General features: G+C 38.7%; 1 pseudogene; it reads left to right on the plus strand.

Moving 5' to 3' along the window:
* LOC113939076 overlaps nucleotides 1-13,275 on the plus strand; it is a 32,603-nt pseudogene extending 19,328 nt beyond the window's left edge.
* Nucleotides 13,276-14,383: the final 1,108 nt, after the last annotated feature.

Consider the following 14,383-nt stretch of genomic DNA (forward strand, 5'->3'; position numbering starts at 1 on the left):
AATATACGTCTGGTTTGCTTGAGCGGCTCCCTATTCAATCCCCACCACACCCAGCTGATTCTTCCAATAGCAATTCCTTTACTGTGAAGGATTCTTCCCAATTTTGAAAATAGAGAATTAGAGAAAACACCGCTAAGTTTCTTTGTAAGGCTTTTCTCCTGTCTATCTTGTTAGTCTTGACCACATGCCCACTCTGCTTTGGCCACTGGAGTATTTCCTTGAGTTGCTACTAATAGATTAATGCACGGTGCTTTATTAAGATATATGGATGTGTCACCCTAGTACCATGCTAAACATCAGCTGTTCTGGAGGGCAGCTGTTGTTCTTGCCTTGATAGGAGTCCCTCTTTGAGCTCTAAAAGATTAAATGACAAGGCCATTCTGCCAGTGCCTGAAGCAGCTTCTTGCCTACCTCTTCCTAAGTCCTTTATGGGAAATATTCCATACAAATAGATGGAAATAAACTGAGAGGGAAGTATATTTTTCACGTGCCAAGTCAGATACCCCATTTCAGAAAGCTCAGGAACAACAAGGTGAAGTCATAATCTTTCTCAGTCCGAGGCAGTTGCTGAGCTTCAGATTGCACACGGTGAGCTGGAATCATCTTGTGGATGTCAGCGTTCATGAGCATGCAGTTGCAGCAGTGAGTCAGTAGCTTCACCCAGGAAAGTGTGATTCCTCTTTCAGTACTGCTCATTAGGCAGTGTGCTGCAGACCACTGGTCACGTGGCATGCACACAGGTTGAAATAATCCTTAAAATTAAAATGACATAAAGGGGCTCCTGCTCCTACTAATTACTATATTTTGTTCATACTGAGAAAGCGGAAATGTAACCAGTGGAGTCCATTTGGTTTAGGTATCCATTATTTTATAATCCTAAAGGGAAGTATATAACTTGGGACTTTTTTTTTTAAAGATTTTATTTATTTATTTGACGGAGAGAGACACAGCGAGAGAAGGAACACAAGCTGGGGGAGTGGGAGAGGGAGAAGCAGGCTTCCCACTGAACAGGGAGCCCAATGTGGGGCTCAATCCCAGGACCCTGGGGTCATGACTGAGCCAAAGACAGACGCTTAATGACTGAGCCACCCAGGCGCCTCTAACTTGGGACTTTTTGAAGATGACAAAAGATTAGCCAAAATGATTAACTTCAAAGTGTGTAATGGAAAAACCTACACTCAGTTTAATATACATTCTTTTATAGGTGAGGAACCTTTGAGGATCAGTAGCTCATGGTTGATTATTTTTTAAAAATACAAAAATATTGGGGCACCTGGGTGGCTCGGTCGGTTAAATGTCCGACTTTTGGTTTTGGCTTAGGTCCTGATCTCCTGGCATGGGATCAAGCCCTGTGTTGGGCTCTGAGCTCAGTGCCAGATCTACTTCAGAATCTTCCACCCTCCCCCTCTGTCCTTCCCTGCTCTCTCTCTCAAATAAATAAAATCTATTAAAAATATTTATTAGTAAATTCAGGTAGCAATTTTGTTTTTACTGTTGAATAAATGATAGTTTATGATTTCCTACATGTGACAATTTTAGTTGGAATCCAGGTTGTATAAAATACTTTCTATTACTAAATAGAAAGGTTGATTGAGGTGTAATTTACAAACAGTAAAATTTGTTTTTTGGATGTACAGTTCTATGGATTTTATCAGATACACACAGTTGTGTAACCACCACCACAATCGAAGTATACAATGTTTCCATCACTCTGGAAACTTCCTTCATGCCTCCCTGTAGTCAGTCTTCCCCCTCCTCCCCACCCCCATCAGACTTGGTAACTACTGACATGTGTCTCTCATTGCCTTTTCATTATGCCATATAAATGGCACCTACAGCATGTGGCTTTTAAATCTGGTCTCCTTCACTTAACATAAAGCTTTTGAGCTTCCTCGTTGTTGCATGTATCAATCATTTGTTCCTCTTTATTATTAAATAATACTCTGTTGTATGGATATACCACACATTGTTTATTCATTCACAAGGTGATGAACATTTCCCCCTTAGTTTTTGGCTAATACAAATAAAGTTGCTATGGATATTCATAAAGAAGTCTTTGTGTGGACATAAGTTTTTATTTTTTTTAAGATTTACTTATTTATTTGAAAGAGAGAGAGAGAAAGCATGAGTAGGGGGAGGGGCAGAGGGTGAAGGAGAGAAGCAGACTCCCGGCTGAGCCTGGAGCCCAACACAGGGCTCGATCTCAGGACCCCAAGATCATGACCTGAGATGAAATCAAGACTCAGCCACTTATCTGACTTAGCCACCCAGGCACCCCTGGACATATGTTTCTATATATCTCAGGTGACTACCTAGAAGTGAAATGGTTGGATCATGTGGTAAATATATATTTAGCTTTTTAAGAAATTGCCAGAATGCTTTCCAAAGTGGTGGATGATTTTACAGTTCTCATCAGCAGTGTGTGAGATTTCCAGTTGTTCTATATTCTCACTAACATGTAGTAGACCGTCTTTTTAATTTAGCCATTCTAACAGGTATGCAGTACTATCTCACTGTGGTTTTAATTTGCATTTCCCTAACAAGGATGTTATTTGTAACTAGTAGGTACCCAATAAATTATAAGATTTGAACATCTTTCCATATTCTTTTTTTTTTTTTTTTTTTTTTTTTTTCTTAAATCAACATTTATTTAAAACCTATTACATGTCAGGCACAGTATTAAGCAGTAGAGATACAAAGATGAACAAGACATGAGCTCTATGCTACAAGAGAGTAGAATCTAGTGCTGGAAGACTAGCACCTTTCTTTTTTTTTTTTTTTTTTTAAATTTTTTATTGTTATGTTAATCACCATACATTACATCATTAGTTTTTGGTGCAGTGTTCCATGATTCATTGTTTGTTCATAACACCCAGTGCTCCATGCAGAACGTGCCCTCCTCAATACCCATCACCAGGCTAACCCATCCCCCTACCCCCCTCCCCTCTAGAACCCTCAGTTTGTTTTTCAGAGTCCATCATCTCTCATGGTTCGTCTCCCCCTCTGACATACTCCCCTTTTCTTCCTATCTTTCCATATTCTTATTTGCCATCTGTATACAGTGGTCTGGCCTTATCCACAGTTTCACTTGCCATGGTTCCAGTTACTTGTGGTAAACCAAGTGTGGTCCCAGAAGCAGAGGATCCTCTTTCTGACAAATGGTCAGGTCAATAGTAGCCTAATGCTACATCACCATACCTATGTCCTTCACCTCACTTCATCTTTTCACGTGGGCATTTTATCATGTCACATCCTCACAAAAAGAAGGGTGAGTACAGTACAATAAGACATTTTGAGAGACCACATTTGCATAACTTATTACAGTATTGTTTTAATTCTTCCATTTTATCATCAGTTATTGTTGTTAATCTCTTACTGTGCCTAACTTATAAATTAAACTTTATCGTAAGTATGTATGTACAGAAAAAAACCAGCATATATAGGGTTTGGTACTATTTGCTGTTTCAGACATCCACTGGGGGTCTTAGAATGTAACCCCCATGGATAAGAGGGGACTACTGTATCTTCTGTGATGAAATGCCTGTTCAGGTCTTTTCCACTACTAATTGGGTTGTTTGCTTTCTATTACTGAGTTGTAAGAGCTTTTTATATATTCTGGATATCAGCCCATTATCTGACATGTGTTTTACAAATATTTGCTCCCAGTTTGTAGCTTTTCTTTTCATTTTCTTAGCAGTGTTCTTCAGAGAGAAGTATTTAATTTTAATGAAATCAACTTTTTCTTTTAACAATTTTCTCTTTGATAGTTTATGTGCTTTTTTGTGCCTAGCTATGAAATCTTTGCCTAATCTTCTTTGATAAAGACAATAGTTCTTTATAAAACCTACAGAAAATTTCTCCATGACTTCAAAACTTTCCTGAAATTCACCTCTGTGCAAATGTTTTCAAGCTAAATCTCTCTTATACATAAAATAAATCTAACTGAATTATTTTAGTTCACAGTGTTCTTTCCCTAATGAGAATTTCTTTATGTTCATAGAACCATCTTTAGATATTTTTATTATTATGCATGTGATTCATCATTAGTTACTAAGGTATTCACAGAGTTCTTTTGTCTGGTCAATCCATGAGCACATTTTCTGTTGCATTAAGTTATTTGATGTTCTTTGATGTATATTGCTTTTTAAAAATTACTTATCTATAACTACATTAGCCTATAGTTTAATGACATGTTGAAAATCACAGCCATTTTCTTTTTAAATTTTTATGTAAGAACAAAATCAACTCTACAATAGAGAATGCTGTATTTCCTGGAGTATGGATTTAATTAAAATGGTGAAATTTCATTGTTAGTAATAATTATAATTGCATTATTGAATACATTCTTGCTTTTCTGCTTCAGTTTTGCAAGGAGCCTGACCCTCCAGCTTCATTTTTGATATGCTATATTTCATAAAATATTTCATAATCATATAGAGCTCTGCACAGAAACAAATGACAAATAACAGAATTAGAAACTACCTTGTTGGGCATAACACTTTGTACTCATCTCAGTTCTTAATCTTCTTATTGATTATACCGGTTAAAAGTAGCCATAATTCGATTAATATCCATCAGTGGTATTATAAGCACAGCTCTTGGGTTTCTATGTTACACTTCATTGTGCCTGTGTCTATTTATGTTAGATTGTAAGTTTCTTGAGAATAAGGACTGTGCTTTATTCACCTTCATATCTCTAGTACCCAACATAGAATCTTCACACAGATACTGAGGACATGAAGGTACATATTAAGCTGATGTATGGATTAGTGCAAGCTAACAAAATACTACTTTTCGGTATTCATTTGTCCTTTTAGAAACAGAAGGCAGTAGTTGTTGGTGATTAAAAGCTGAGTTTTGGAATCAGATGGACTTGAGTTCAAATGCCAACTGTGTCATATCCTGGCTATGCCATCTTGGAAAGCTACTTTATTTTTTTGTCCATGGTTTTTTTCTCATTTATAAAACAGAGGTAATAACACTCAGCTTCAGGCTGTTTTGAGTGTTAAATGAAATGAGTCAAAGTACACAGTACAGGGTGTTTCATACATGGCAGTTGCTAGTAGTGATAGCATCAAAATTATTTCTGTGTTCACATCACCACAGTATCCTCTCTGACACAAATTTAAGATACTGAGTTTTATAGGCCACCACCAAATTGTGGTATTTGTTTTAGATAAATTTGGCTTTTTCTATCCTTTGAATCATCTAGAATTTTGCCCACCTGTGGAGAATTCCACTCTCAGTATCTCAGACCTTATGGCATCTATTGATGTTTGCTTAGCTTCGTTTTTCTTAATGGTGTGTTATACCTGAGTCTTATATCATCTCTAAGGATGATGACTTCCCAAGTGAACAGATCATACAGTGGGTACCTATCTTTTCCATTTTCTACTCACAATACAGGACTGTTATCTGGTTTCTACTTAATTCATAAAGGGATGGACTCACTCACTACCAAATACTGGAAAGTGGTCATAATCATTTAAAATGCTCATAAAAATATTATTATAATTAAAAAATATATTTTTAAGTTTTTAACTTTAATTACGGTATAGTTCACATATTGTGTTCTATTGGTTTGGGGGGTACAATTAGTGATTCACTAATTCTATATATTACTCAGTGCTTATCATGATAAGTGTGTTCTTAATCCCCATCACCTATTTCACCCATCTGCCCCTCCCAGTTCCCCTCTGGTGACCATCAGTTTGTTCTCTGTAGTTGAGAGTCTGTTTCTTTGTTTGTCTTTTTTTTCCTTTACTCATTTTTTGTTTTGTTTTGTTTCTTGACTTTCACATGAGTGAAATCACCTGGTATTTGTTTTTCTCTGAATTGTTTTGCTTAGCTTATACTCTCTAGCTCCATCCATGTCATGGCAAATGCCAAGATTTCATTTTTCTTTATAACTGAATAATATTCCACTATAGAAACATATATCACATCTTCTTTATCCATTTATCTACCAATGGACACTTGGGCTGCTTCCATAATTTGTTTATTGTAAATAATGCTGCAATAAACATAGGGGTGCATATATCCTTTTGCAATAGTGTTTTTTTGTTTGTTTGTTTGTTTGTTTTGTTTTTTATTCTTTGGGTAAATATCCAGTAGTGCAATTACTGGATCACAGGATAGTTCTATTTTAAATTTTTTATGGAACCTCCATACTGTTTTCCACAGTGGCTGCACCACTTTGCATTCCGACCAACAGTTCATGAATTGTCCTTTTTCTCCACATCCTTATGAACACTCGTTGTTTCTTGTGCTGTTGATTTTAGCCATTCTGACAGGTGTGAGGTGATCTCTCGTGGTTTTGGTTTGCCTTTCCCTAGTGATGAGTAATGAGCATCTTTTCATGAGTGTTTTGGCCATCTGTAAGTCTTCTTTGGATAACTGTCTGTTCATATTTTCTGCCTATTTCTTAAAAGGATTATTTGTTTTTTGGGTGTTGAGTTGTATAAGTTCTTTCTGTATTTTGGATACTAATCCTTTATCAGTTAGGTCATTTGCAAATATCTTCTCCCCTTGAGTAGGCTTTAGTTTTGTTGATTGTTTCCTTCGCTGTGCGGAAGCTATTTATTTTGATGTAGTCCCAATAGTTTATTTTTGCTTTTATTTCCCTTGCTTCGGGAGACATATCTAGAAAAATGTTGCTATGGTTTATGTCAAAGACATTACTGCCTGTGCTCTCTTCTAGGATTTTTATGGTTTCAGGCCTCACACTTAGGTCTTTAATTTGAGTTTATTTTTGTGTATGGTGTAAGGAAGTGTTCCAGTTTCATTCTTTTGCATGTTGCTGTCCAGTTTTGCCAACACCATTTGTTGAAGAGACTGTCTTTTTCCCATTGTATATTCTTTCCTGTGTTGTCAAAGATTAATTGACCATATAACTGTGGGTTTATTTTGGGGTTTTCTACTCTGTTCCATTGATCTAGGTGTTTATTTTTATGCCAGTACCATTCTGTTTTAATTATTACCACTTTTAGTATAACTTGAAGTCTGGAATTGTCATACCTCCAGTTTTGTTTTTATTTTTCAAGATTGGTTTGGCTATTCAAGGTCTTTTGCAGTTCCCTACCAATTATAGGATTGTTTGTTCTAGTTCTGTGAAAAATGATGGTGGTATTTTCATTAGGATTGCATTAAATCTGTAGATTGCTTTGGGCAATATAGACATTTTAATAATATTTCTTTTTCCAGTCCATGAGCATGCCATGTCTTTCCATTTCTTTGCCTGACTTGAATTTCTTTCATCAGTGTTTTATAGTTTTCACAGTACAGGTCTTTCACCTACTTGGTTAAGTTTATTCTTAGGTATTTTATTGTTTTTGGTGCAATTGTAAATGGGATTGGGATTGTTTTCATAAGTTTACTTTCTGCTGCTTCATTATTAGTGTATAGAAATGCAACAGATTTCTGTACATTGATTTTGTACCCTGCGACCTTACTGAATTCATTTATCAGTCCTAGTTGCTTTTGGGTGGAGTCTTTCAGGTTTTCTATATATACTATAAATAGAGTTTTACTTCTTCCTTACCGATTTGGATGCTTTTTATTCCTTTTTCTTGTCTGATTGCTGTGGCTAGGACTTCCAATACTATGTTGAATGAAAGTGGTGAGAGTGGACATCCTTGTCTTGTTGCTGATCTTAGGAGGACCGCTCTCACTTATTCCCCATTGAGCATGATGTTGGCTGTGGGCTTTTCATAAATGGCCTTTATTATGTTGAGGTATGTTCCCTCAAAACCTACTTTCTTGAGAGTTTTTATCATGAATGGATGTTGTTCTTTGTCAAATGCTTTTTCTGCATCTATTGAAATGAGCATATGGTTTTTAGGCTTTCTCTTATTGATGTGATGTATCACTTTGATCGTTTTGCAAGTATTGAACCATTCTTGCAACCCAGGAAAAATTCCCACTTGATCGTGGTGTATGATTTTTTTAATGTACTGTTGGGTTCAGTTTGGTTATATTTTGTTGAGGGATTTTGCATCTATATTCATGAGAAGTATTGGCCTGTAGTTCTCTTTTTTAGTGGTGTCTTTATCTGGTTTTGGTATCAGAGTAATGCTGGCTTCATAGGATGAATCTAGAAGTTTTCCTTCCTCTTCTGCTTTCCGGAATAGTTTGCGAAGAATAGGTATTAACTCTTCTTTAGATGTTTGGTAGAATTCACCTGTGAAGCCATCTGGTCCTGGACTTTGGTTTGTTGAGAATTTTTTGATTACTGATTCAATTTATTGCTGATAATTTGTTCAAATTTTCTATTTCTTCCTGTTTCCATATGGGTAAGTTATATATTTCTAGGAATTTATCCATTTCTTTTAGGTTGTCCAATTTGTTGGCATATAGATGTTCATAATATTCTGTTAAAATTGCTTGTATTTCTGTGGTGTTGGTTGCTATTTCTCCTCTTTCATTTTTGATTTTGCTTATTTAAATCCTCTCTTTTTTGATGAGTCTGGCTAAAGGTTTATCAGTTTTATTGATCTTTTGAAAGAAGCTTCTGGTTTCATTGATCTATTCCTTTAAAAAAAATTTTTTTTAAGTTTTTATTTAAATTCTAGTTAGTTGGGGCACCGGGATGGCTCAGTCGATTAAGCATCTGCCTTTGGCTTGGGTCATGATCCCAGGGTCCTGGGATTGAGCCCCACATCAGGCTCCCTGCTCAGCAGGGAACCTCTTCTCCCCATTCCACTCCTCCTCCTTGTGCTCGCTCTCTCTCCCTGCCAAATAAATAAAATCTTTAAAAAAAATAAATCCTAGTTAACATACAGTGTAATATTAGGGGGTGTACAATTTAGTGATTCAGCACTTTCATACAACATCCAGTACTCATCACAAGTGTACTCCCCATCCCCATCACCTATTTAACCCATCCTCCCACCCACCTCACCTCTGGTAACCCTCAGTTTGTTCTCTATGGTTGAGAATCTGTTTCTTGGTTTGCCCCTCTCTTTATTTCCTTTGCTCATCTGTTTGGTTTCTTGACGTTCACATATAAGTGAAGTCACATGGTATTTGTCTTTCTCTGACTGACTTATTTCGTTTAGCATAATACTCTTTAGCTCCATCCATGTCATTGCAAATGTCAAGATTTCATTTTTTAACATTTAATTTATTTCTTCTCTAATTTTTATTATTTCTTTCCTTTTGCTGGTTTTGGGTTTGTTCTTCTTTTTCTAGCTCCTTTAGCTATATGGTTAGGTTGTTTATTTGAGATTTTTCTTGCTTCTTGAGTAGCCCTGTATTGCTACAAACATCCTTCTTAGAAACACTTTTGCTGCATCCCAAAGATTTTGGACACTTGTGTTTTCATTTTCATCTCTCTCCATGTATTTTTTTATTTCTTCTCTAATTTCTTGGTTGACCCATTCTTTGTTAGTAGCATATTATTTAACCTCCATGTATTGGTGTTCTTTCCAGATTTTTTCCTTGTGGTTGATTTGTAGTTTCATAGTGTTGTGGTTAGAAAAAATGCATAGAATGACTTTGATCTTTTTGAATTTCTTGAGACTTGTTCTGTGGCCTAATATGTGATCTATTATGGAGAATATTCCATGTGTACTTGAGAAGAATGTGTATTCTGCTGTTTGAGGATGGAATATTCTGAATATATCTGTTAAACCCATCTCGTTCAATATGTCATTCAAAGCTACTGTTTGTTTATTGATTTTCTGTTTGGGTGATCTGTCCATTGATGTAAGTGGGGTATTAAAGTCCCCTACTATTATTATATTACTATTGATTATTTCCTTTATGTTTGTTATTAACTGCTTTAAGTATCTGGGTGCTCCCATGTTGGGTGCATAAACACTGACAATTGTTATGTATTCTTGTTGCATTGTCCTCTGAATGATTATATAGTGTCCTTCTTTGTTTAAAGTCTGTTTTGTCCAATATAAGTATTGTTATCCTGGACTTTTCACATCCATTTGCATGATAAATGCTTTTCCATCCCTTCACTTTCAATTAACATGTGTCTTTCAGTCTGAAATGGGTCTCTTGTAGGAAGCATATAGATGGGTCTGTTCAACATGTGGGTGGGGTCAGGAGGGGTCAGAGCAGCAGTGCTAGCAAGTTAGGTAGGGAGCCCTGCAGGTAGCCCTGTGTTTATACTGGGGTGTGGGGGGAGGGAAATGGCACATATGAATTCCTTTGTTCATGGAGGAGTTCCCCAGTGATTTCTGCCCCTGTGGTGGGCTCTGAGATGAGTAAATAACAATCCCTCCTGTATGCCTGGATAAAGAAGATGTGGTGTATATATACAATGGAATATTATGCAGCCATCAAAAGGAATGAGATCTGGCCATTTGCAACGACGTGGATGGAACTGGAGGGTGTTATGCTGAGTGACATAAGTCAATCAGAGAAAGACATGTATCATATGACCTCACTGATATGAGGAATTCTTAATCCCAGGAAACAAACTGAGGGTTGCTGGAGTGGTGGGGGGTGGGAGGGATGGGGTGGCTGGGTGATAGACATTGGGAAGGGTATGTGCTATGGTGAGCACTGTGAATTGTGCAAGACTGTTGAATCACAGATTTGTGCCTCTGAAACAAATAATACATTATATGTTAAAAAAAAAGAAGAAGAAGAAGAAGATAGCAGAAGGGGAAGAATGAAGGGGGGGAAATCGGAGGGGGAGACAAACCATGAGAAACTATGGACTCTGAGAAACAAACTGAGGGTTCTAGAGGGGAGGGGGATGGAGGATGGGTTAGCCTGGTGATGGGTATTAAAGAGGGCACGTTCTGCGTGGAGCACTGGGTGTTATACGCAAACAATGAATCATGGAACACTACATCAAAAACTAATGATGATTACATCATTATGTAATGGTGTATGGTGATTAACATAATAAAATAAAATTTAAAAAAAACTGCTGCTTCTGTGCTGTATCTTTGTGGACTCTTGTGGACTATCTCTTTATAAGGGTGGGGACTCAGTTTCCGCTCATCCTTCCAGCTCTCCCAGAGCCAAGCCTGCTGATTTTTTAAAATTCCAGGTTTTAAGTGCTACTGGTTGAAGAACTCATAAAATTTGGCCCTTCTCGTCTCCAAAGCCAAATGTTGTGGGGATTCATCTTCCCTGTGCAAGCTCCTCGCTGTGGAGGTCTATTTCTCTTCCCTTTCCATGTCCACAGTGTCCCTCCCTCCAGCAGGCAGTCCCAGGAGTCTGTTTAGTTCCCCACTGGATCTCTGCCCTTCCTATGCTCTTCCATGTGGCCTCTTGTCTACATTTAGTTGTGGAGTTTATTCTGTCAGTCTTCAGGCTGTTTTCTGGGTTATTTACATTGATGTGAGTGTTATCTAGTTGTATCCATGGGACGAGGTGAGCCTAGGGTCCTCCTACTCTTCTTAAAAATATTTAGTTATTACTGGCATACACCCATATGCATACAGAATGCTCTAGCTGAATGCAAATGAGACCTTTTATTCATTTACTCACCCATTTACCTTTCCATTTAAACACTTCTTAAGTACTACATGCTAGGCACTGAGCTCCATCCAAGGAATTCTTAGTGGTATAAAAAATTGCTTCTTACAAGTGTCTTAAATCATAAGGTTCTGGATTAAATTCACCTAGAAAAATCCATATTTTCTGAAAGATAACAACACATCCAGTAACATTTTTACATGTAACTAAAAGGGCATAGTGTATGTTTTAAAAGTTTTAAAAATCAATCTCTGGAGAAAGATGGATTTAAACTAGCTTCACAAGCACACAGTGCTTGAAGCCAGCCTTCAAGTGTACCCCCGACCCCATCCAATTTCACATCTTCAAACCCCCATGGATATTAAGACATTGTGTCTGTGCCATCAATTTTCAGATTTCTTGTGAACTGAAGAATTCAAGCATGGCACAGACAATCTTCCCTAGAACAACCTGTTACTTATAATTTCTCCAGTGTATGTTCATGCTGATCCTTAGTTTGCCTCAATAGAGCTAAATATATATCTTGCTGCATCTGATAATTTAACACAAGGAAGCCAAGGTTCTGGGAATCATCTGGGTGTTGTTTCACATGAATCTTTGTTATTACAGTCAGATGTCCTCTACACAAAACAGCCAGTTTATTTTGGACTCAAGCAATGAAAATTTGCCCCTTATTTCCCCTCCTTTGCTCTTTGGACCCCTTCTCTGTCTTCCTCTTTGAAAGTTCCTACACATACTTATAAAACACCCACACCTGGGTCTTCAATTCTCTAATTTTCCTGAAGTCTTAGGCTAATGTTTCATTAGTTTGGCTTTGCTTCCTTGAAGCAGGATAATTGATTTGCCTATATCCAGATCTATACATTATGTATTAGTAGATGAGAAATCACAAAATGGTAGGACTTGGCAGGAGGCATCAACACAGATTAGCTCTAGCTGATCAAATAATAACCACAAGCCAGCTCTGCTCTCTGCTCAATGAGTCTCAAGAGAGAAATCACAGGAATCTTTTCTATTTTTCAGAATGGCTTTCCCTCTCTTGTACTCTTAATAAAAACATTTATTCCCTGGACATCCTGGGGTAAAATTTAGTTCTAATCAGTAACAGTCATCATTGCATTAAACATTAAAGGGGAGAAATGTGATGGGGCTGTCAGGGTTCAGAAATAATGGAGGGAGTACTAAGCTGATATTAAAGCACCAATTAAGCACTTCCTAAGTTAAATGTGGCATTCTGGGAAAACCAGAAGGAGCTAGGGACCTGACAGGTTGGACCCTGAGCCTGGGTTCCCTGCGGGGCAAGGTGCTGTTCATGGAGAATGTGGCATCGCTCTGAGGCACAACGGTCCGGGACTACACCCAGATGAACGAGCTGCAGCGGCGCCTCGGGCCCGGGGCCTGGTTGTGCTCGGCTTCCCGTGCAACCAGTTCGGGCATCAGGAGAACGCTAAGAACGCAGAGATCCTGAATTCCCTCAAGTACGTCCGACCTGGCGGCGGGTTCGAGCCCAACTTCATGCTTTTTGAGAAGTGCGAGGTGAATGGCGCGCAGGCGCACCGCCTCTTCGCCTTCCTGCGGGAGTCCCTGCCTGCCCCCAGTGACGATGCCACTGCGCTCATGACCGACCCCAAGTTCATCATCTGGTCTCCCGTGTGCCGCAACGACATCGCCTGGAACTTTGAGAAGTTCCTGGTGGGCCCAGATGGTGTGCCTGTGCGCAGGTACAGCCGCCGCTTTCCAACCATCGATATCGAGCCTGACATCGAAGCCCTGCCGTCCCAGGGGCCCCGCAGTGCCTAGGCAACCCTCCTACCCCTGATGCTTGGCAGCGCTGCCCTCGGGATTTCATCCATGACGGTGTTTCCTCGAAATCTGCATGGAGGAACACCTGATTTCCAGAAAAATCACCTTGAGCTAGGCGCTTTTGTCCATCCCAGCACCCCCTCCCTAACAAGCCTCCTCAGTAATAAAGTGTTGGGTGTCAGCAAAAAAAAAAAAAAAAATACCAAGCAAAGGTATTGGTGTATCCATTGAATCAATGAACTGAACCTGAGAAGGAGAGACTGCTAGAATTTTCTGGCAGAGAAAATGTTTTCTCAACTATGGCCTGGAGGTCAGCAGTGTAAATTTTCACTCAAGCCTGAATATCTGAAAAGGGTCCTTGCTCTTTTATCTGCCACTTAACAGATAAAATCTATATGCATGTTTGACAAGGCTGATTTGTGGCCTCTTTTGAAACCATAGAAAAAGGGATGTGGGGTTTCTAAACTTACCATTATTAGAATGTCTCCTTAGAAATGGAATTTTTGCTCAGCCACAGCATTACTGCTGTTACAGGATACTGTGACCTCCTGCTTGGGTCTTAACCCTACCCCAATGGTGGGGCGGGAGGGATGGAGTTAAGGGGTAACTAGGGAAAGGAAATCAGAGAAGTCAGGGGCCCATCTGTGTGCCAAAGTTTCCAACTGGGGTTGGTGGAGTGGGTATATCTTATAGGAACTGCCAGCTATCAATAGACCTTACAGGGTGGTGATTAACATTCAGGGATTAACAAGGAATTTAGAAAGGTCCCGTCCCTGGACCAACCAGGGGAGAGAGAACCATATCCTGAAAACTAGGGAATGTGAATCTAGCTGAAGGGAGCCTGAAGAAGCATGAAAAAGCAAATGTATTGGTCATCCAGAACAAATCATCAGAGCCCAACCTTTAACTTGAAATATTTAAAGGTCAGCTAGCAGATGCATTCATTCTAGTCTTGGCTTTGGCCTCTAACCCCTCCTGAGTCTTTGATTCCTCTCTCTCTGACCTCCTGGGGTTCTGGGATGCATGGTGGTTTAAGCATTCAGACTTAACCACTATACAAACGAAGTTCAAACCCCACCTCTGCCACTTAACAAGCTGTGTCACCTCAGACAAATTCACCCCTTGCGTTCTCAAC

This window comes from Zalophus californianus, chromosome 16 (genome assembly GCF_009762305.2).
Source record: "Zalophus californianus isolate mZalCal1 chromosome 16, mZalCal1.pri.v2, whole genome shotgun sequence".
In the NCBI taxonomy this organism is placed as follows: Eukaryota; Metazoa; Chordata; class Mammalia; order Carnivora; family Otariidae; genus Zalophus; species Zalophus californianus.